The following is a 21,856-nucleotide window of genomic DNA, read 5'->3' as shown; positions in this document are numbered from 1 at the left end:
TGCTGTATGTGCATTGAGTATAACAGATACACTGACATACGTACACATATGCTTCATAATGCCTTTGCTTATGTAAAAGCATTTCAAGAAACAATATTAACGTTCTCTCCATAATCAAGCACATTCACATCTGATAAACAGCTCTACCAATAATATTACCACCTGCTCACCAAAATTTTATTCCCTTTTAAAACTAATAGTGACACAAGATGTGGTGTGACAAAGAGCATCACTGCATATACTCATTATACTGTATGTGTAGTCATGTAGGAAGGGGTACGTATTAGCTAGTACGTTGAAGGTTAGATGATTTTCTGTAAGTAGGGACCTGTTAGAGTGAAGTTGTATTGTTACCTCCACCACCGAAGATAGAAGGAGGTTATGTTTTCACCTATCTGTTTGTTTACAGGATATCTCAAAAAAGTTGTGGATGGATTTAGATGCAATTTGGTGGGCAGGTTGGGTGTGTGACCACGATGAATTGATTTGATTTTGGCGAAGATCCGAATCCGGATACAAGAATTGTTTAAATTTTAAAGTGATTCTTCACCATTGAGAGATGGGGCCAAAAGAGATTCATAGCATATTTAATTCTGCCACCGGAGGTGAAGGAGGTTATGGTTTCACCACTTTCTGTCTGTTTGTTACTTGGTGAAAAAACTTTTTGCCAAGTATGTTGGTCTTTAGCGTTTGGCTGTTTGTCTGTCTGCTTGATTGTTTGTCACACGATTTTTGCCACAGTTTTCAAGCAATCATTCTGAATTTTTTTTGTGTGTAGTTGACCGGCCAAGGATAGCAATGCTTGATTTTGGTGAAGATTCAAATCTGGATCTGGATCTGAGAATTTTTAAAGTGATTCTTCACCATTGAGAGATAGGGCCAAAAGAGATTTATAGCATATTTACTTCTGCCACCGAAGGTGAAGGAGGTTTAGGCCATCAGTCATGGCTCAGGAAGTGCCTGAAAATCAAATCTCGTTCCACTCATTGGGGGGAAGAGGGGGTAGACAAAACCTTGATAATATGATAGTATATATCCAAATACATACGTATGCAAAAGTTCTCCACTCAAATAGCTGCAGGTATTGTGTATTTTCATCTTGAAAATCGATGCATTCCCTGCGCTCTCTCATTTGAATTTTCTCCACTCGGATCACGTGTGCCATGTGACGCCTCGACAGCCAACAGATCGGCTGACATCGTATGCAAATTACGTCAGACTGTCATGTGACCAGCTAAGTTGTCCAAGATGGCAGCTTCCTGCAGGGAGGAAATCACCGGCAGCTGATCGGCGATTTATCGGTAATTTTTGATGAATATGGCCAGTGAGGATGCTACCCAGTGTATTATTCACCAGGACAATGTAGCGAACGAAGAAGTCAAACGTTTTATGCCTGTAAGATGGGATAAATGGAGAGAGAGAGTGTCAACAAATGGCTCGTCTTAGACGGTCACGAACGACATTTAGCCGAGAGTGCACGAGTGCATATTGAGTGTGAAGAAATCCCTAGTCATCTGGGCTATCACGACACTTGCTACCGTCGCTTCATCGATGCAAAAATAATACGTGGGGCTGAGAAACGTTGTTCACAAACCATGCATGATGACTCTGCGATTGTTGATGATTGCATGTATGAACCATCGCCAAAAAAACTACGCTCTACATCGAACATTGCTGGACATGTTGAGAGTTCACAACAACACGTCCTTCCTGCTGTCTGCCTCATTTGCAATAGAGCAGATAAATACTGCAGGGTTCACAGAAAGAGAGTGTTGGATAGACTATGCCAGGCTGAAACAGAAACAGCAGGTATTATGTAATGTGTAGCCGTGGCTGACCGGCTATATATAAAGCTGTCCGAGGCAGGGTCAATGGCGTTCATTTGATGGGTCGATGCGCTGGCGTTGCACAATGGTTAGTCCTCCCGCGCCGGCACTCCGGGTACAATATGCCCATGATCGAAATTAGTCCTCCAGCACCGGCACTCTCGGCTAAACGTCGTTCGTGACCGTCTAAGACGAGCCATTTGTTGACACTTTCTCTCCATTTATCCCATCTTACAGGCGTAAAGCGTTTGACTTCTTCGTTCGCTACATTGTCCTGGTGAGGACGAAGTCTCATTTGCTCTACGGCGTGGATACGGCGGCCGTACGCCCTCTGAATTGACAGAAACATGCGGCGGCCGCAGAGTTTCTGCGGTGGCCTCAGGGTGGCCCTACGCAGTTTGGATATCTTTTACAGGCCGTAGGGGTCGCCGTGGAATTATAACGTGGAGTTATAACTTTTTTCATTTCTACATTCACCATAGCAATTCGACAAGCCGGAAAAAAAAAACTGGTAAAAAAAAATAATAATAAATCATGAACCCACTCGTTACCGTCTGTCTGGCCGCACGTTCGCCTTAGGGCCCCCCTGCGGTCGCCTTGCGGGCACCTTGAGGCTACCTTGCGTCTGCCTTAAAAATTCTATGGCCGCCGCAGGGCCCCCTTAAGGTCACCGTGCGACATCAAATCAAAGACCGTACGGCAACCCCACGTTTTCAGTCTCCACAATTTCTAAATACGCCGTGCGGCTCCCCGAAAAATAAAAACATATGTGACTGCTACATTCCGTGGAAATACTGTGGCCGCCGTATAATTGCTAGTGGCCGTACATTTTGGAGACCCCACGGCCGCCGTGGCAAATGTGACTTAGGTCTGAATAATACACTGGGGAGCGTCCTCACTGGCCATATTCATCAAAAATAACCGATAAATCGCCGATCAGCTGCCGGTGATTTCCTCCCTGCAGGAAGCTGCCATCTTAGACAACTTAGCTGGTCACATGACAGTCTGACGTAATTTGCATACGATGTAAACCGATCTACTGGCTGTCGAGGCGTCACATGGCCTCCACGTGATCCGAGTGGAGAAAATTCAAATGAGAGAGCGCAGGGAATGCATCGATTTTCAAGATGAAAATACACAATAACTGCAGTTATTCGAGTGGAGAACTTTTGCATTCATATGTATTTGGAAATATACTATCATATTATCAAGGTTTTGTCTCCCGCCCCCCCCCCCCCCCCCGATGAGTGGAACGAAACTTGATTTTCAGGCACTTCCTGAGCCATGGCTGATGGCCTAGTTGTTGAACATTCGTTTTACAAGACAAGCAGGATTTGCATCCGAACCAGTAGTTGCTATCCACTCAAACATGTTTCGTGTGTGTGTGTGTGTGTGTGTACAGCAAGTCACCGATTTACATTGTGGATGCATTTCTAAAAACTACGACGTTATAGGAAACGACTTTATTTGGATACAATAAATAAATTTTATTTTCCCATACACCGTATACAGTATTATAATGAGGAGGTGCATTTCCAGGGAAAAAAGTTTGGTCACCCTAACTTAACTTAAGTTCATATTAATTAAAGACAAAAATTAAACAAACTAGAACGGGCACTCGGTAGAGCACATACCTTCGCCGCCGCAACTTTTTTCTGGGCACATTTGAAAAATGTCATTTTAAAACGTCCATGACGTCACAACCGTCAGTCCGATTGACGTCAAATTTGGTGTGTAACCTCCTTGAAGGCAGTCCAACAAAATGGAATGATAAACACTGAAAAATTAAAAAGTTGAAAAATGACGTCATCTTTTGACGTCATTTTGACGCACTTCCGGGGACGTCACGTCCAATCGGGGACTACCATTCTGAAAGCTCGTAGTTCACTGAACGTTTTAATGTTGGTTTAATGTCAATAGCTCTATTAGATCTGAAGCTATGCCTACAAGTATATTTTGACCTTGACTACAGAGTTAATTGGCAAAACCTGTACATCAATAAACAGATATTTTGGTACTGATCCTAATGCCTGGATTTGGGAGACTTTGCTTTATAAATTATAGAGATATTTGAATGTAAAATATCAGGACATTTTAGCCACAATTGAAAAACGTCATGTTCAAACGTCAATGACGTCATAACGGTAAGTCCGATCGAAGTCAAATTTGGTGTGTGACGTCCTTAAGATAAGTCCTACAGAACGGTATGATCAAAACTGATGAGATCGAAAATTGAAAATTTACATCATCTTGTGACGTCATTTAGACGCACTTCTGATGACGTTACGTCAAATCCGACACTACATATCCGAAAGGTATCTCGTCATGGAACAATATGGTGGTGGTTGCATGTCGATATCTGTATTATGAAGGAAGTTATGCTCAAAAGAGTGTTTTTGACCTTTTCATGACCTTGACCTTTGACCCGATTGCTCGCAAAATCTAATCAAATCGTCCTTGGATACTCACGAATCATCCCACCAAATTTCATGCAATTCGGTTTTATACTTTCTGAGTTATGCGAATAACAAACAAACACACATATTCACTAATAAATAAATACACAGCGACCAAAACATAACCTTTCGCAGAATGCGAAGGTAATAAACACAGAGCACGTTGAAATAATGTATGTACATAAATAGACAATTTAATGGTGTGGGTTGAGAGTAGACTACAGGATGAAGAGGCAGGCGCTACCGTGCTCCGGTGGAATGTCTGAGCCGACGAAGCAACGTGCTGGTACTCCCTCACACCCGGCATCCAAATGGTGGTTCAAGCAGTCACCGAGCTGGATGCGGGGCGCTTTCCGTGTGGATGCCAATTTTCCTGAACCAAATCTGTGCTTTATTAGACAATTAATAACTCTAAAGCCATTTGCGTTCAGGGCAACTCAAATAAACTCAGACACCAAGTGACTTCATGTGCGTATTTAACAAGTAAACAAGAAGGGAGAACAAAGGACACTAAAGCATTTAATTGCACTATTTATTCACAAACCTACGCACCCTGGGTATTGGACAAACGGAAGTAGACAATACTTAATTTCGGACGACGTTATATTGGACGGGTAAGACGTAAATTGACTATTGCCCTAGAATGTGTTAACAACGTTCTATATCAAAATGATGCAATTTGACTCGACGTAAATTGGTGACTTACTGTATATCAAATATATAAAGACCTTTCAAACCACAGACTCACTCACTGATATAAATGTTTGCTACCTTCTGGGTCAGGAAGAAAGTTGTTCCATACTGTCTAGTAAATTATTACAGAATGCAAGGACAGCCCACATCTCGTTTTTTCATTTTCTGCTACTCACGATTCTATCTCACACACATGCACACACGCACGCACACACACACTTTACTGACTGCATGGATCATCAGCTGCGCACAAAACAAACATACACAAACACAAACACAAGCACGCACGCACGCGCACACACACACACACACACACACACACACACACACACACACACACACACACACACACACACACACACACACACACACACACACACACACACACACACACACACACACACACACACACACACACACACACACACACAATCTGTTCCTAACAATACGATCTCTCTCTTTCTCACACACACACCCTTTTCGGAAGAAAGTGTGCTTGGTTTTTATTGGCAATGGGAAACATCTCCCAAGGAGCCCGAAATGGCAGCTTTTCACCCATAGTGGCAAAACGTGAGGAGCACGTGATGCTCTGCTTCACAACAGCACCCCCAGCCGTGTACAGGGTTCCCTCACTCACTGAAGGACTCGATCAAGGAAGCAAAATGTCTTTCCTTGTCTATTTTTTTTCCTCATTGTACCTTCTCTGCTTGTTCAAAAGCAATCGAGTTAGGAAGATTTTAACTACTTGTGGGTGAACTGCTTTCACAACACCTAATTTAGCTCACGCACAACAGACACTTTTCCTATTATATTTTATACAGGACATTAGTTACTCATTTCATTTATTGCACGAAATAAAAAGAAACACAGTTTTGTTGCACTCTGAACAACTTTGCCTAAATTTGACCACTTTTGTAATCTCAAACGAACCAAATTAAACGCAAATCCAAAATATCGTCATTTATATGAATATTGACGAGGCGGAATGAAATCAAATCATTAATTGAAGGAAACGGCTTTATAAATGGTTCATACAGCAAATGAACGGGTGCATACTCATGTAAATACTGCCAGTTATGTGGAAACAATCATCACCATGGTTTCAAACAAGCTTGACAGTTTGAGTGCTTATAGCCACCGCTGTCAGCAAAGGGTGAAAGTCAAAGGTTTAATTCCCATGTTCCTTCATAAAAAATTTTTTATTGGTCCTATCTCGAATTCAAGGTTTATCTTTTACATAAAATGTATACAAACTCGAGCAAGGACCCAAAATGTTCGAAAATAAAATAAAAATCCGTAACTCGACACGGAGATTCGTTGGTAGTGCTATGCGAGTAGGGATATGGCTGGACGGGCGTATCGCCTTGTACAGTGCTGACACAGCCCACACCTCATTAGGGATGGGGAAATTAATGGGCAACCGAGGCCGGGGGCCGCAAATGGAAATCAATCCGGCAGGCCTTTCATTAAAGCCGTCAGCCCGGTAATGAAGGCAGATTAAGGTTTCTGGGAATGTGGCTGGCCGAGTGATGTGGACACGAGCGACCGCACACTGCCAGCCGCAGGAACGCCTGCCTCGAGTGCGATCAGGCCTAGAATGGCCAAGCAGGGTCGCAGATAACCTGATACTTTGTCTCTCCAGTTAGCAAGTTCAGCTGAGAGCTCCCAAAGAGTGTCAGACATAAAAGGCTCAAGGTTTGTATTTACTTACCGAATTCATGCATGTAATACGCCGACATTCAAAGGTTGTGTGAATGCTTCGATCACAATAATCACGGACATGAGTGTGGAGCAAAACTCACGAGGAGGAGTAAAACGGATTTACTTGTAAAAACGTTTCGTCGCTAAAAACACAAGTTCAATTCCAATGGTATCAGGAAACTCAACTACAGCTGGGGGAAAAAAAATGTGACAGCGGCTGGAAATTACAGAGAGAAGGTTCAACATTGATGCGTTTCACCTTGTGGCAAGGAAGGAAACTTTTTGACTCACCTCGCAATAACAAAAGCATGTGGCAAGGGGGGGGGGACTTAAACGTACTGGAAAAGTAAGAAAATATTCAGGGTTATTAATTCACAACCATTTAATAGATTTCTAATATGTGTTAACCTGTCCACAAAATTCGATACAAAGTGTTGATGAGAGAGACCAAGCTATTTGTTTGGGATCTGTTATAAACACTTGTACCAAAATTTGTATCCATCAAGCTTCGTGTTGTACTATTCCATGTTTCAGGTTCCTCTGGCCCAAGCTAATCAATAGCTTCGGCCTCGCTGACCTATTTTCAAAATTGGCATGACCTGTTGTCCTCCCAAGTGGTCGGTCCTTCATCATCCACACCTGACGTGGGAAGGCCCAATGTGGTGGAAATTTTGTGAATCCCTGGCACCAAACCAAATACATTTTCCACAATGAAGATCTGTCAGCTCTCTACCTAATGGTACAGCTTGATTACAAATGACTTCCATCACATGTGTTGCACACCTCTGTAATGCACAAACGCACATGCGGCAGGATAATAAAAACTGCACATGCAGTTTATGGAGGGTTCATTAGAAGTTTGCATGTGTGGGCCCAATAATTGCAATGGAAGGATAGCTCAAAGAGTTAGTCTACGTGTACAGCACTCACCTTTGAGGTGTTTAGTTTAGGGTTGAATAGTGAACTGACTGAAAACCGACATCCTGTTGCTTCATCGGCAGGGCAATGCATCACGAAACGCTTCATCCTTCAGAGATGAAATAAAGACATCTTTCCCTGTCTGCTCACATTTTCTTGTGGACATTAAAGACCACAAGTTACCATTTTAAATAGTTGGCCGTTGTGTACTAGTACCCTGATCTATGAACCAGGGGCATAGCTGTGCCCGCAGAAATGATGCATACTCACAAACAAATGGTGTTCCAATACTTATAGTAATAGTGATGACTTTGATTCTATTAAATTCATCAATACTAAATTATAAAAATAGGACCACTGGATCTGCAGCTTATCTGAGCTCTGGCCTAATGTGACCCAAATTTGGTAGCACTCTCACTGGTGGGTGTGGAGAAGAAAATTTTTGAAGGAATTCACACGATTTTCACAAAAATTTACGAGGTCTGTCATTTAGACACGTTCGGTCAGGTGATCGGCGTGACCTCTGCAATTAAACACCCTGACCCGGTCCCAATGTTGTAACTCAAATTTATTAGCATTCTGACTCTCCCTTGGATATATTTGGTGAGTCTGGAGGAGAAGGTTTTTGAAAAAAAATTACTCAGTCCGCAAATTTGACCTACTTAAAGTCACGTGACTGTAACAAGCTTTGCAATCCCCATTACCAGCCAGGAGCGGAACGTTGCTTCCAAACTTCAGCCGGATCGGTCCAGCGGTTTGGCCAGAGAAGTCAAAATAGGAGACGGATGGATGGACAGTGTGCGATGACAATACCTTATCTGAAATTTAAATTCCAGATAAGCTAATAAGAAATATTTAAAGTAGTTTCAATGTTGTATACTTCTCAACACAATGTTTCTGACCAAATATCATGTATCCAACCCACCTTGCTCTGTCCCCATCTTACCCCCATACCCACAACCTCCAGGACTTTGTATCCTTCTCACCCAAGAAGGTAGAGAATAATTCTGCCCAGCCTTGACCACGCTTCGGCAATGGGCCCGAATGGCATCAGTTCCAATGCTCCCAAATCCTGAGCTACTCAGTCTACAAGGCCTTTATCCTTAGCTCAATGGATTACTGCTCTCCATTATGGGTTCTATTATCATTAACTGCACCTTACCACACCCTCTTAATTGCAGTTCGTTGTATTTCCTCCTTTCCCCATTTCTCATCATTCATACCATTGTTGTGTCCAACTGTTGTCCTACTGTCACAGCATGTTGTCTTTTTACTCTGTCAGCTTGCTCGTCCATGAACCTCATTTTGTATACTAGCACACCCACTCCCTATGGGATCAGCAAGGAGGGTCATGTTATCCTCTCTGGAGTAGATAGATTACAGTAGATCAAGGTTCGGGCCTCAAGAACGTCAGGTTTCCTCCCTTTCAGTTTAGTGTTAACCAGCAGTAGTGGCCTGCTTTAAGAAGGTAATCATACATATTTGTGGTTTATAATATTTGTACTTGTGGTAGGGTGCACCACGAAACGCCACGATAAGCTATTAATACACGTTAGCAAGATGTTTGTCCAAGGAGGAAAGCCCCCTTGGGGAGAGAGGATTTTAATAGTATTAATCTTCTTCTTTAACGGCCACCATTATCCCACCTTTCTTGAAGGGTCGGCGGGGGGAACTTGTTCGAGAATCGAACACAGGCTAGACAGCTTAGAGGCGAGTGTGCTAACCTCGTCACCACAAGTCAGCCCTTATTCATTTTAATATTGTTTTGTAATAGCATTTGTATTACGCCATTATCATTAGTGTTGTTATTACTTTTGTTATTAGAAGCAGCCTTGGAAAAATGCCACAATTAGCTATCTTAACACTGACATGCACCTTAACATGGATTCCACCCAAGGCTAACACAATGTACATTTCGCCCCCTGGGAAGGGGGCAAATCAAGTCGCTTCAACTTCGATCGTGTGACCCTTTGTCCTGTCGAGTTTGATCGAGTTTGAATAAGTAACGACCGAATGTATGTATCGTGGTCAAAAATACACACAGACAGACAACAAATAGTGTGTCTTAGTATGATAACAAGCTCGAATGAGCTAAGATCCTCGTCCTCTTAATGATGACGTCATAAAAACGAATAAGACGTCATTGTGATGTATCAGGTTTGCGATAAATTATCTGTGCTAATGCCCGGCTTGATCCCCGCAAACAAAATTCAAACGGTTTGCCTAGTTTCGGAGATAATGGTATAGGCGATTTCCATTAGCAGCGATATTATGACGTCAACTTTTTTTCTAGGAAGAATTTCCAAAATCGGAGATGGTTACTGCCTGCGCGTGGGCTTTCTGCATATACATGGCAAGTTTCACGAAGATCCGATGAAAACTCTGGGTTGTGAAACAAAAAATGTCAAAAAATAGGAATGACGTCATAAAAATTGATATGACGTCCTAGTGATGTATCATATGTGTGGTAATTCATCTCTGCTGATGCCCTGTTCGATTCCCACAAACAGAATTCAAAAAGTTTGCCGAGTTTCGGAGATCATTTTTTTAGGCGATTTCCATTAGCGGAGATATTTTGATGTCACAACTTATTTCTAGGAGGAATTTTCAAAATCGGAGATGGTTACTGTCTGCGTAGGGTAATTTTACATATATACGCCAAGTTTCAGGAAGTTTCGATGAAAACTGTAGGCTGTGAAACAAAAAAGTCCACAAGAAGAAGAACAACAACAACGTGAGCAAGACTTCGAGATCCTCCACGAGGATCTAAAAACCCTTCAAAACTACTAGAATCACATTGTAAACTAGAGGGGAAGCACTCGGTAGAGTGCAAAACCTCCGCTGCCAATACTGCTGGGTCACTCAAGTGAACCTTATATCTTATTCATTAAATATGACGTCAACAGTGCTGACAAAGTTATAGTTCTTTTCTCCAACTTTTTTTTTGGGGGGGGGGGGGGGTTGGAAATCACTGAAAACATGTAGAAATGCAAAAAAAAAAAATTCAAATATTTTTTTCAAATTGGCCGCCATAGCGGCCATATTGGATTTTGGACCAAGTCCAAAATTTAATGGCATGATCCTTGGACCATACCTAACCCCCCACCAAGTTTCGTCGAAATCCGTCGAGGAGTTTTTCCGTAATACTGTTCACAAACAAACTCAAATAAATGTACTTTTGTATATACTCAAATAAATGTACTTTTGTATGTACTCCACGGGGCGGAAGCATATGTAATATATAGACAGGGTAGACAGATTAATTATGTATGCACAGATACCTCTTGTTTGTTGGTGGGGCTCGGTGAGGACTTCTAATCGCAGAGGCACACGTCACATGTCTGCAAAAAGGCCAATTACGATCTCCCTTGCCAGTTTGTGCCAGCCATGGTGGTGTGATGGGTTATGGAGCACAGAAGAAAAGCTTTAAATTAATTTTTATTGGGGCTGCCCCCTGTGGGCGGCACCTGAGAGGAAGACTCCGTCCAGGAGGAAGAGGAGGACTCAGTCGATCAGTAGAGACTCTTGAGTGCACCAGAGAGAACCAGGAGAGGCTCGAGAGTTCACCAAGAGAGGACAAAGAGAGACCCGTGTGATCAGGAGAAGAGACCTCGCTTGGTCGAGGAAATTTCATGTGAAAGAAGCACAAACACATGGTTCACGGAGTTTTGTGAGGAGACTGATTGTGACTTTGTCTCTGTGGAATTGACTCAAGCTGAGATCACCCTGTGTTTTTGGAGGGCCTAGAGGAAGACAATGGAGGGCAGACCAGGAGGCCTCTGTCTATAAAGGCCAAAGGGAGCTACTAAGTTTGGTTGAAGAGCTACTCGGCGCTAACGCTCCTTGTGGCTGGATCACTTGATCGCGCTCTGGCTTTCTTCATCCTCAGGACTAACCATCGCTGGCCCTGCACGTTACTGGCTTTCGTCTCCCTCCTCGTTTCTAAAGCAGGCTGCATCGAGTCCTGTGTCCACCCTGCGCATTGTAGAGAAAAAAAAGGAAGTCCCACCTGCATTATTGTGTCGAAAGAGAAAGGCCAATATGGGTCGGTATCAAGGTGAGCCCCAATTGGAGTTTAAATGTTTTTGTGCTATGAGGGCAGAGATAGGAACTGTGAGTCATGAGCAGCTTATGGCTCATGATAATGGAGAAGGGTTGGGAGAGTGAGAGGCTCAAGGCCAGCAGCGGCTGCAGGGAGGGGCAGAAAAGCCTGATGGCAGGGTAATTATATCAGCCACATTTGGACACTCAAGGCCCACATTTATAAATTCATTTTAAAGCAGGCTTGGTGGGAGTTGGTTCCTGGGCTGCAGGAATCAGACCAGGGGTGGTTAATGGGGTCAGCCTCATGGGAAATTGTCCCCCTGGGAGATAGGTTTGAGCCAGGCAGCTGCAGAGTTGCATTGGTAGGATTTGGGCATAGGATCCGACCATGGGTGTAGTGGCATTACACAGGGGGTCTGGCAGGGTGTGGCATCCCTCGTCCATCGGTGCGCCATCTGAGTGAGTGTCTCGGGCCAGTGGGGTCACCGGACCCTGGAGGGGGTTGTGACTTCTGGGGGACAGAGGTGGTTACCTCTGGGCATCTGTCATAGTGCACAATGAGGACCACTATGGGTAGGTGTTGTGGATTTCGCTTTTGTGGCAGCACCATTAAAGGTCAGTAGGGGTCTGATGAGGTGGCCTCCCGGGCATGCGGCCTAGCAGCTACTCCCTGAGGCTCTGGGACAGCCAGCATGAGGGACCCGCCATGCTGGCCTGGGCTATGGACACAAGTCGATCTGAATGGACCAGTTGGAGAGGAGAGGAGAGGCCCGCATTGCCTTCCACAGATGGTCCATTGTGATTAATGGGCTCTGAGTTTGGGAAGAGAGCCCTGTGTTATAATTGGCATGGGTGACATGGGAAGATTGGCTGCATCAGATGCTGTTGGTATTGAACGGACTCCCCAATGGTAATATTATTAATTTAATCTACCGTTTTTCATTGTTATGACTCACCATGCTTTGCTTCTGGGGGTATGCAGGCGAGTTGGGGAATTGGTATGGGTGACAGGCAAGAGTGGCCATAAGAGCCAAGCACGTGGACTGGGTGGAAAGAGTTTAAAACGTGGTTTTGTGTGAATAAAGGATTGTGTTTTGTTTTGGTTATTGTGATTACGATTAGCATGTATGCAGGCCATCACAGATAAACATCACTTTTAGTGTGTACTGCAGGTGTAGGTGGAGAATGTATGGCAGCTGGGGAGGGATCATTGCACGTAAGGTTTGTAGGTGGGGAAGTGGTGTGTGTTCACAGGTGGATTAGGCTCTCAGGAAAAGCGAGGAATGTAGAGCTCTGCCATATCCCGCTCCCGGTAGCCCAGCATTTGACTGGGTATGGGAAATCTGCCGGGAGGATAGTCGGTTAGGTCGGCCACAGGGCGGAAGACCCCTGGCAACCATGGAAGGCCACGGAAGGCCAATGAGAGACCCACTCTGGCAGGGTTGTACAGCAAAAGGAGCCGTTGTGGTGCTGGGGGTGAGGATGGAGAATCGATGGTTTCCCTCGAGGTGGAACTTTGTTTGTGCTGTGGGCACACACACACTGCTACACATCCACAGTCACAGTTTAGGACCTCCCCACTGCAGAATTGAGGCCACACCTGTAGGTAATTGAAATGCCATGGCCTTGCAGGGAATGACTGGTAGTTTTGGTAATGGTTGTTGTTGTTGTTGTTGTTGAGTACAAGTGTATGAATGTTTCACTCGGTCCCGTGTGACTTTATGTACTATGGAAGGCAGGTAGCCCATGAAATTGGATAGGTAGTTTCAAGTTGAGTATTTGACCTCAGCTGACAGCTGGAGCAGGTGACATCCACTGGGAGACATGGTCTATTAAATGGGATTGTTTATTGTTTTTGGAAGCCATTCTCTCCCTGTCCCAGGACATCAGAGCAGAGATAAGAGGGAAGACCATTGTCCATAAAAATTGTACATTTTTTTTATTTATTGAAACCAAGGGGGTCGAGTGTAAAGAAGAACAAGTAAGGTTTATCTGTGTTTCACCTTCCATGAGAGGGGACAATTCCATGTCCACAATTATTGACCACAGGAAATACTAATACAATTATAAGTGAACAGGAAACAAACGTATGTATATGTGGAAAAATTACATACCCAGACCAGCAATTGAACCCAGGTCCTCTGGTGAGCCATACCAGTGCCCTGTCATCTGAGCTATAGAGCAACCCACCGACTGAGCACGCAATTCTCCCACATATAGAGATGCCACTCTCTTTCCCCGGACATGGAATTGTCCCCCCATGGGGGGGGGGGAGGACCCTCTCATGGAGAGGCCCTCGTTGCTCCTATGGTTGGTAGCGAGTGTCCCGGAAGCAGCGTGGGAAAGAGAGAGGCATCTCTAGATGTGAGAGAATTGCATGCTCAGTGGGTGGGTTGCCCAGATAGCAGAGCACTGGTATGGCTCACCAGAGGACCTGGGTTCGATTCCCGGTCTGGGCATGTAATTTTTTCCATTACATATATATACATACACACAGAGAAGGAAGCAGAGTGAGAGGAAGGAGAGAAAGAGAGGCAGAAGAGAAAGAGGGGGAGAGACAGAATGAGAGAGAGAGGCAAAGGAAAGTGAAAAAGGCAAAATAAAATCGATACCACTTTAATTCTGCACTAGAAGCCGGCAGGTGCTGTGGCGCTGGGTCGATGCAGCGTACGAATCCCGCTGATGAATGGCCTCTTCTGAGGCCCAACTCCCAGATTGCAAAATGTGCGGCGCACTCAATTTTTAAGCTCGTGATGCCAAAGCCAGGCTGATAGACCTAATACTGGTCTGCACCAACCACAGAGGCCAGAACGCCTTGAATTTCTAATGATCACCACTCCGACAGATGAATACGTTTCATACAATGTGTGGGTCACTCATGGTTCAAGTGGGAATTAACAATGTGCTTGGTTCATACCCAGGCCAATCTCACCCCCATCCAATCCATTATTTGGAGGCTTGCTGGCTGGACGGTGATGTGGCAAGTTCCGACACCACAAAATAAGCTCGGAAGATTTGAATGGTTGACAGATATTGCGCCGATTTTTGTGCATTCAGGGTAACATGAACTTTAGCTTTAGTTTTTAGTTAAAACATCATTATTCTCCCCATCCCCAAAATGAGGATCTCCATGTTTTGGTAAATCAGATGCTCCTTGCCGCATCATGATGACCAAAGCAGAGTGGTGTGGTAAGTCATTTTAATGACTTAAAAATAAAATGCTGTTCAATTAATATCGTCAGCAGACAAACCCAGGCACAGGCTTTGCTGGAAAATGATCTGTGGTACAGCTGGGTACTTAATTCCATTACAAGTCTGGAGCTATTGTTTGGGAGTTAATGATGCTTGTAGCATAGCACTGCTACCGAGGCCATGCTTGGACCGTCATCAAACCGGACACTGAAACCATGTGCCTTCAAATGAGCCTTATCCATCCTTGAAACCTCAATTGTGGCTCCAGGAAGGTAATACTCCACCTCACACCCCTCCCTCTATCTCAAATCTATCCAGCATCGGGTACCCTCCAAATCACGACGACATCATTTCTGGTACAATCACGATAAATATCTCAGTAATCGCCTGACAAAGTGATCATTATCAAGTCAAAAGTATGCCCAGGCGTCATCATGTACATTGTCATTAACTTGCTGTGACAGAACTACCACCCTGCATCATATATAATGACTGCTTTGCAACCACGAAGCTTGTTCTTGCACACATTCTTATCTGCAACAGGGTATCAACTCCAACCTATTCCCAAGAACTGACAACCATTAGGACTCAGCACTCAAACTACCACTCAGTGAGTTAAATCAAGTCACTAGAATAATGTTATTGTTGCAAAAAGCCTCACACAAAAGCATAATTAATATCAACATTGAAGAGGGAAGAATAAAATAGTACAAAAGTCATAAAGTACCAAAGAAAATAATTAATCTGGATCCAGTGTAATATTATCAATTCAATTAACTCACAATTGTGCTACTCTCCACCACCCGAGGTTGCTCCATGAAGAAAAAAAAAAAAAACACATGTGAGGTCGTCCGAATTGTGGCAATGTTGGTTTTGGAGGTTGGCTGTGCTTATGCATGCTCGACTGATGGCCTGGCTTAGCTGTCTCGTATGCAAGTGTCTTTAAATAAACTCAAAATAAATGTATTACTCACCAAACAGCCGACACAGTAATTCAGCATCTTATATAGACTGGATTGCGAACCGTGGTGTCCGTCTGTGCGTGCGTCCGTCCGTCTGTCTCCCGTTTATGGTGGCTGCTTCCCACACTGCGTTTTAAAAACTGCCGATTGGATATTTTGCATTTTCATTTCACCGTTTTTGATACAATATAGCAAGTCACTTTATTGTCCCTTCCAGTAATCTTTTAAATCAACATGAACATCTCAATTAAAGTACATTTAATAGATATTTACAAGCCTGGTGTTGGTTTAGTGGTTGGCTTGCGATCTTGGGGTCCTGAGTTTGAGTTCCGTTTCCCACTGAATTAACACCAGGTGGGGTTGACTCAGCCTGTCATCCTTCAGAGGTCAGCGAAATGAGTACCAGTATACTGGTATAGGGGTACAACATCAGCAGAATCGTCACGCCCCAACAAAATGATAGCTACCTGGCAGCCCAGCTGCCATACACAAGAAGACGAAGAAGAAGAATAAAGATCTTCATGGAGTAACACTATTTAAAAGAGATATATTTTGCCCTCTTTTTAGACATATCCAACCTCAGCCATCCGATGTGGCACAACCATTTCACAGTGGGCGGTATAAATAGATCAGAGCTATGGCTCTGAGTGAAACAAAGAGTGCAGCACAATTAACATTTTTGAAACCATAAAATAACTAGAAGGGTACTCGGTAGAGTGCATATAATATCTCTGCCACGTAATTCCTGATCCACGAGAACATATCGGGCACAATATATTTTTGAAATATCATGCTATACGCTACTATATCGTGTTTGGCCTAATCTCTCAATGGTGAAGAATCACTTTAAAAATTAAATAATTCTCGTATCCAGATCTGGATTCGGATCTTCACCAAAATCAAATCAATTAATCCTTGCGACACACCCAACCTGTCCACCACGTTTTGTCCGAATCCGTCCACAACTTTTTGAGATATTGTGCTCGATGTCATTTTCAGCCCGACCTCTCAATGGTGTAGAATCACTTAAAAAATTCTAGTGGTCGGATCCGGATCCAGATCTTCACCAAAATCGAATCATTTCGTCCTTGTCACAACTTGTCCACAACTTTTTGAGATATCCTGCTCGCAGGCAGCGTTGAAAACATAACCTTCGTCCACCTTCGGAAAAAGGGATACAAAAATGAAGAACGAGTAGAGGAAAAAAATAAATGGCACTAACACGGATGGAGACCAAGAAAACTAAACTGCAAACACATCACACTTTCAAAGAAATGTTAAAAACAACAAGTCTGAAGACGACGATGGTTCACGAGCGGTATTTGACGATGTAGATTGTTTCAGAAGTCAAGGATGAGACAATGTGATAATTTTTGACCAAGTTATAAAAATGATCAGCATGATGTGGTACGAGTGACAGGTTATTAGCTGCAAAATGTCGAAAACCCGGTTTCGTTCAACAACTTTAAAAATTTGTCCTTTGCATAACCTTTAAAGGTCACAAAACAATGTTGTGGACATTAAAATAAGGAAACAGGATACGTGCTCTAGCTTATTGGAGTTAGTTCATCAAAGAAGGTCGAAAACCCGGTTCGATTCCCACAACTTTGAAAATTTGACCTTTGTGAACTTTAAAGGTCAAAGGTCAAGGATTATGACCTTTGGTGCAAAACTTCCTCTGGAACATTCCAGGAACAATATTACGTCATATAGACTATATGGCATTTCACACTCCTCAGATTATCCATACTTTGATGAAATCAGCGTAAAAACAAACTTGAAGGGGGCGCCACGGGCAAGGTGTTCGAGATAGAGCAAAATGGTTTCAAGACTTTAGGCGGGGAATGACTTCAAGATTATGCATTAAAAATATTGTCATCCGAGCTCTCAAAGTTTGGACGGTCGTATGATTTTTATGTCAAAATTTGAAATTTTCTAAGTTCGTGACCTTGTGACCTTGACCTTGGGACGAAAATGAAAAACTGAGCTCTGTGGGGCTATGCAGGTGCCATTGGGCTAACCAAATACCGAAACCCTGCCAGATTCAACAAACCGCTCGGAGAAGATGGATTTTTATGTCAAAATTCGCAATTTTCTAAGTTCGTGATCTTGTGACCTTGACCTTGGGACGAAAATGAAAAATCGAGCTCCGTGGGGCTATGCAGGTGCCATTGAGCTAACCAAATACCGAAACCCCTGCCAGATTCGACAAACCCCCTCGGAGAAGATACAAATTGAAATCGGCTACCCCCTAAAAACACGTTTTCTGTGCGTGGCTCCGCCCATAATGGGAGCACCACGCCCATTTTCAGGAAAACACAACGACATCATGATATAAACCTCCCACCAAAATTTCATCAGGATCGGATCAAAACCCACGGAGCTATGCTTGGGACAGACAGACAGACAGACACACAACAATAACGAATATAGTGGTCACTTATTTTTTTCGTGAACCAATTATTTTTTTCGTGAAAATATTTTTCCGTGAAACAACAAAACAACTGTGACTCAGGATATGTGTATGTGTCTGTCTGTCTCTGTCTGTCTGTCTGTCTGTCTGTGTCTGTGAGTCTGTCTGTCTGTGTCTGTGTGTCTGTCTGTCTGTCTGTGTGTCTGTCTGTCTGTCTGTGTCTGTCTGTGTGTCTGTCTGTCTGTCTGTGTCTGTCTGTCTGTGTCTGTCTGTCTGTCTGTGTCTGTCTGTCTGTGTCTGTCTGTCTGTGTCTGTCTGTCTGTCTGTCTGTCTGTGTCTGTCTGTCTGTGTCTGTCTCTGTCTGTCTCTGTCTGTCTCTGTCTGTCTCTGTCTGTCTCTGTCTGTCTCTGTCTGTCTCTGTCTGTCTCTGTCTGTCTCTGTCTGTCTCTGTCTGTCTCTGTCTGTCTCTGTCTCTGTCTCTGTCTCTGTCTCTGTCTCTGTCTCTGTCTGTCTCTGTCTCTGTCTGTCTCTGTCTCTGTCTGTCTCTGTCTCTGTCTGTCTCTGTCTCTGTCTGTCTCTGTCTCTGTCTGTCTCTGTCTGTCTCTCTCTCTCCCTCCCTCCCTGTGGCTGCTGGTTGCATCATTGGTTGGGATGCGGCTGATGCAGTGTCCCCCTTACCAGTACACTGGTGCTCATTTTGCCGACCTTGGAAGGATGACAGGCTGAGTTAACCTCCTGGTGTATTTTAATTCAGCGGCCAACGGGGCTTGAACTCAGGACCCTAAAATCCCAAGCCGCCACCCTAACCACTAAGCCAACACCAGGCTTCACTAAGGAGCTAATACGATAATACCACATGTCACAAAATGCGAGAAAATAAATACATAAAGGAATTCAACAAAAATACATAAAGGAATGGTGATAAATAAGTTCAATGAAAAGGAGAAACAAACATCTTCTTTCTGGAGTAATTGAGCAAATGTATATATATATACAAAATGTACCCATTGGTTGGACAGCTGGCCTAATGCCACCCACAATTGCAAGCTCGTAAAAAAAAATCATCCATTCGCCATTTTTGAAAGCCAAACACATCTTTGGAAGTGTCATATTCACAACTGCCATATCCTCCCTATAGGGCTTCTGTTCAGTGTAAAATAGCCGAAGCGACTGTTAAAAGGATCATCAAATCTCAAAAGGTTGGAGCAGATATGCATCATGGGCTTTGTGAAGGCGACGGTACATCCAGGCCTCTGGTGTCAGCGTATGGGCCGGTGCAATTGGAATTATCCGACCCATATAACCACGACGTATTATACTGTATAGGCACATAAGCAGCATACATGTTTTTTTCCTTCGTGTAAATCACCCGGGTTATCTTTATTCTCGGGAGCGATCGAGGCAGCAGTCTGTTGCCTATACGCCGCTCAAATATTGTCAGAAGAACGTGTCACACGCTTGGAACAAGATCACCCGTAGGGTGGGTCCTCTGCCAAGTAATATCAACAATGTAAAACGACTGCAAAATGAAAACAGTTGGAATGAAAATGCTTTGTAGGAATTTAAAATCACCGAGGGCATTGCAATACACAGAACAGGGTTAAAACAATAAATTCCTATCCTGATGAGGAAGAGAAAGAAAAAGGACAGGATTAAAAGAACAAGACAGATCATTTAACAATGCAGAGCCCCACCAGGTATGTAGATCACTGTAGATCCGAGACCCAGTGTGGACTCACTCACTCACAGCATGGTGACAATAGCTTTTTGTGTTCCGAACCCTTCAGGAGCGTGCAAGGCTATCAAGTCACCAAATATATTCCCACATGCACACTCAATAAAGAAATTTGCATTATTATTATTATTAGTGTTATTAATTCATATGTGAGCGAGCAGAAAACCCCGTCTCACACAGCCAAACCTACAAGACCGACACAGACAAAAACATACGAAAAGTATGGCTCTTGGTTGAAAAAACAAACAAAACAGGACACCTATCGGATGACGACTCGACACGGATTAGAAAGCAGGATAAATTTCTCGAATCTGGACATAATGGACATTGTTTTTGTTTGTTTGTTTTTTTGTATACCTTGTCGAGGCTCGTGTGAGAGCTAACACACAATGCACAACAAGGGGGGAAGGAGACAAGAGTGGCGGGAGAGGGAAGGACAAAACAGTGGGGAACAGAGACATTAGGAGATCTGTAGAAGGTAGAGGGATGGGGTGGGGAACATGGGGAATTCAATCTGGACATTACTGGGACTTTCAGGAAGGAAAGCAGGGAATTCGAAGGAGGTGGGTTTGGGGTGGATTAATGGGGGTAGAAAAGATCGAGGATTTGGATGGGGGAAGATAAGAGGTGGTGGTGAACAGCTGTTTTGAAGACTTGGAGGGAAGAATGGGATTGAAGAGAGTATGGGAGTTTGTTCCAAAGGTGGGAAAAAGAGGAATGAAAGAGTGAAGGTGAGCAGTGATTCGTGATTTTGGTAGTTTTACGAGAAAAGGGGTTGCTGGCAGACCTTGAGCGCCCTGCGGAAATATAGGGGGGGGGGGGTTGGACATATCGCAGACAGAGCGGGGGGGGGCGAGGCCGAAGAGGAGACGGTACATGACAGAAAGACCACCGACCTGCCTGTGGTGAGAGAGTGAGAGACCCAGCCTCATCACGGGAGATATCAACAATGATTCAAGATGGAAAATCAACTTGTGCTTAAATTAGAAGTAAAATGTGGTGATTCAATTAGATAAACATTGTCAAACTATGCCTAAGGCCAGTTCGATGTGCTTGTGGAGTCCCGAGAGCTTGCAGTGTACCCCAAACCACAGGTGGTGTGGGCAAACACACACTCAAGAACGGGCGCGTATGACTTGAACATAATCCACGTTCAAGGTACAAAATTACCGTGTTGTTAAATTAGGTGTAAAAATGTCATGCTCACATTAGATAGTTTTGTGGAACCGTGCTGCAGGTCGATTGGACTGCAATATTAAAGAAGGCCACCAGTGGTGATAATCTTTTTGGGTGATGTCAAAGTGATAATCTGATATGGGGCGAGCCAAGGCGACATCCTTTTGGGTGATGGCAAGGTGACGGTCCTTTTGGGTGATGGCAAGGTGACGGTCCTTTTGGGTGATGGCAAGGTGACGGTCCTTTTGGGTGATGGCAAGGTGACGGTCCTTTTGGGTGATGGCAAGGTGACGGTCCTTTTGGGTGATGGCAAGGTGACGGTCCTTTTGGGTGATGGCAAGGTGACGGTCCTTTTGGGTGATGGCAAGGTGACGGTCCTTTTGGGTGATGGCAAGGTGACGGTCCATTTGGGTGATGGCAAGGTGACAGTCCTTTTGGGTGATGGCAAGGTGCTAATCTTATTGGGTGATAATCCTTTTGGGTGATGCCAAGGTTCACAAATGTTCTCACGTTCACAAATGCTGAAAAATGTGCAGTGCCAGGCCCTGCATAGCAAATTTTGAAATAACACCAGCCCACACAAAGTGTCTGTTCGTTATAATGAGACTTTCCTGTATATATTATCCCCCATTAAGCCCAATGTTGCATAAGCTAGACACGTTTGTAAAGTGAAAAGATTTGTGCAGTGTTTGTGGGTATTTGAAAGCACAGCTGCCAGGCAACACTCCTGCATTGCTGAC

The 21,856-nt window shown here is 43.9% G+C and overlaps 1 protein-coding gene across 5 annotated transcripts in view; it reads right to left on the bottom strand.

Moving 5' to 3' along the window:
• The window catches only part of LOC147026660 (pre-B-cell leukemia transcription factor 1-like), a 261,795-nt gene that overhangs the window by 153,928 nt on the left and 86,011 nt on the right, over positions 1–21,856 (bottom strand). The gene's annotated exons all lie outside the window — the stretch shown is intronic.

This window comes from Eptatretus burgeri, chromosome 5 (genome assembly GCF_056783735.1).
Source record: "Eptatretus burgeri isolate ZD-2024b chromosome 5, Ebu_testis_v1, whole genome shotgun sequence".
Classification (NCBI taxonomy): domain Eukaryota; kingdom Metazoa; phylum Chordata; class Myxini; order Myxiniformes; family Myxinidae; genus Eptatretus; species Eptatretus burgeri.
Note: the sequence above shows the minus strand (reverse complement) of the source record. Positions and strands in the feature narration are given on the sequence as shown.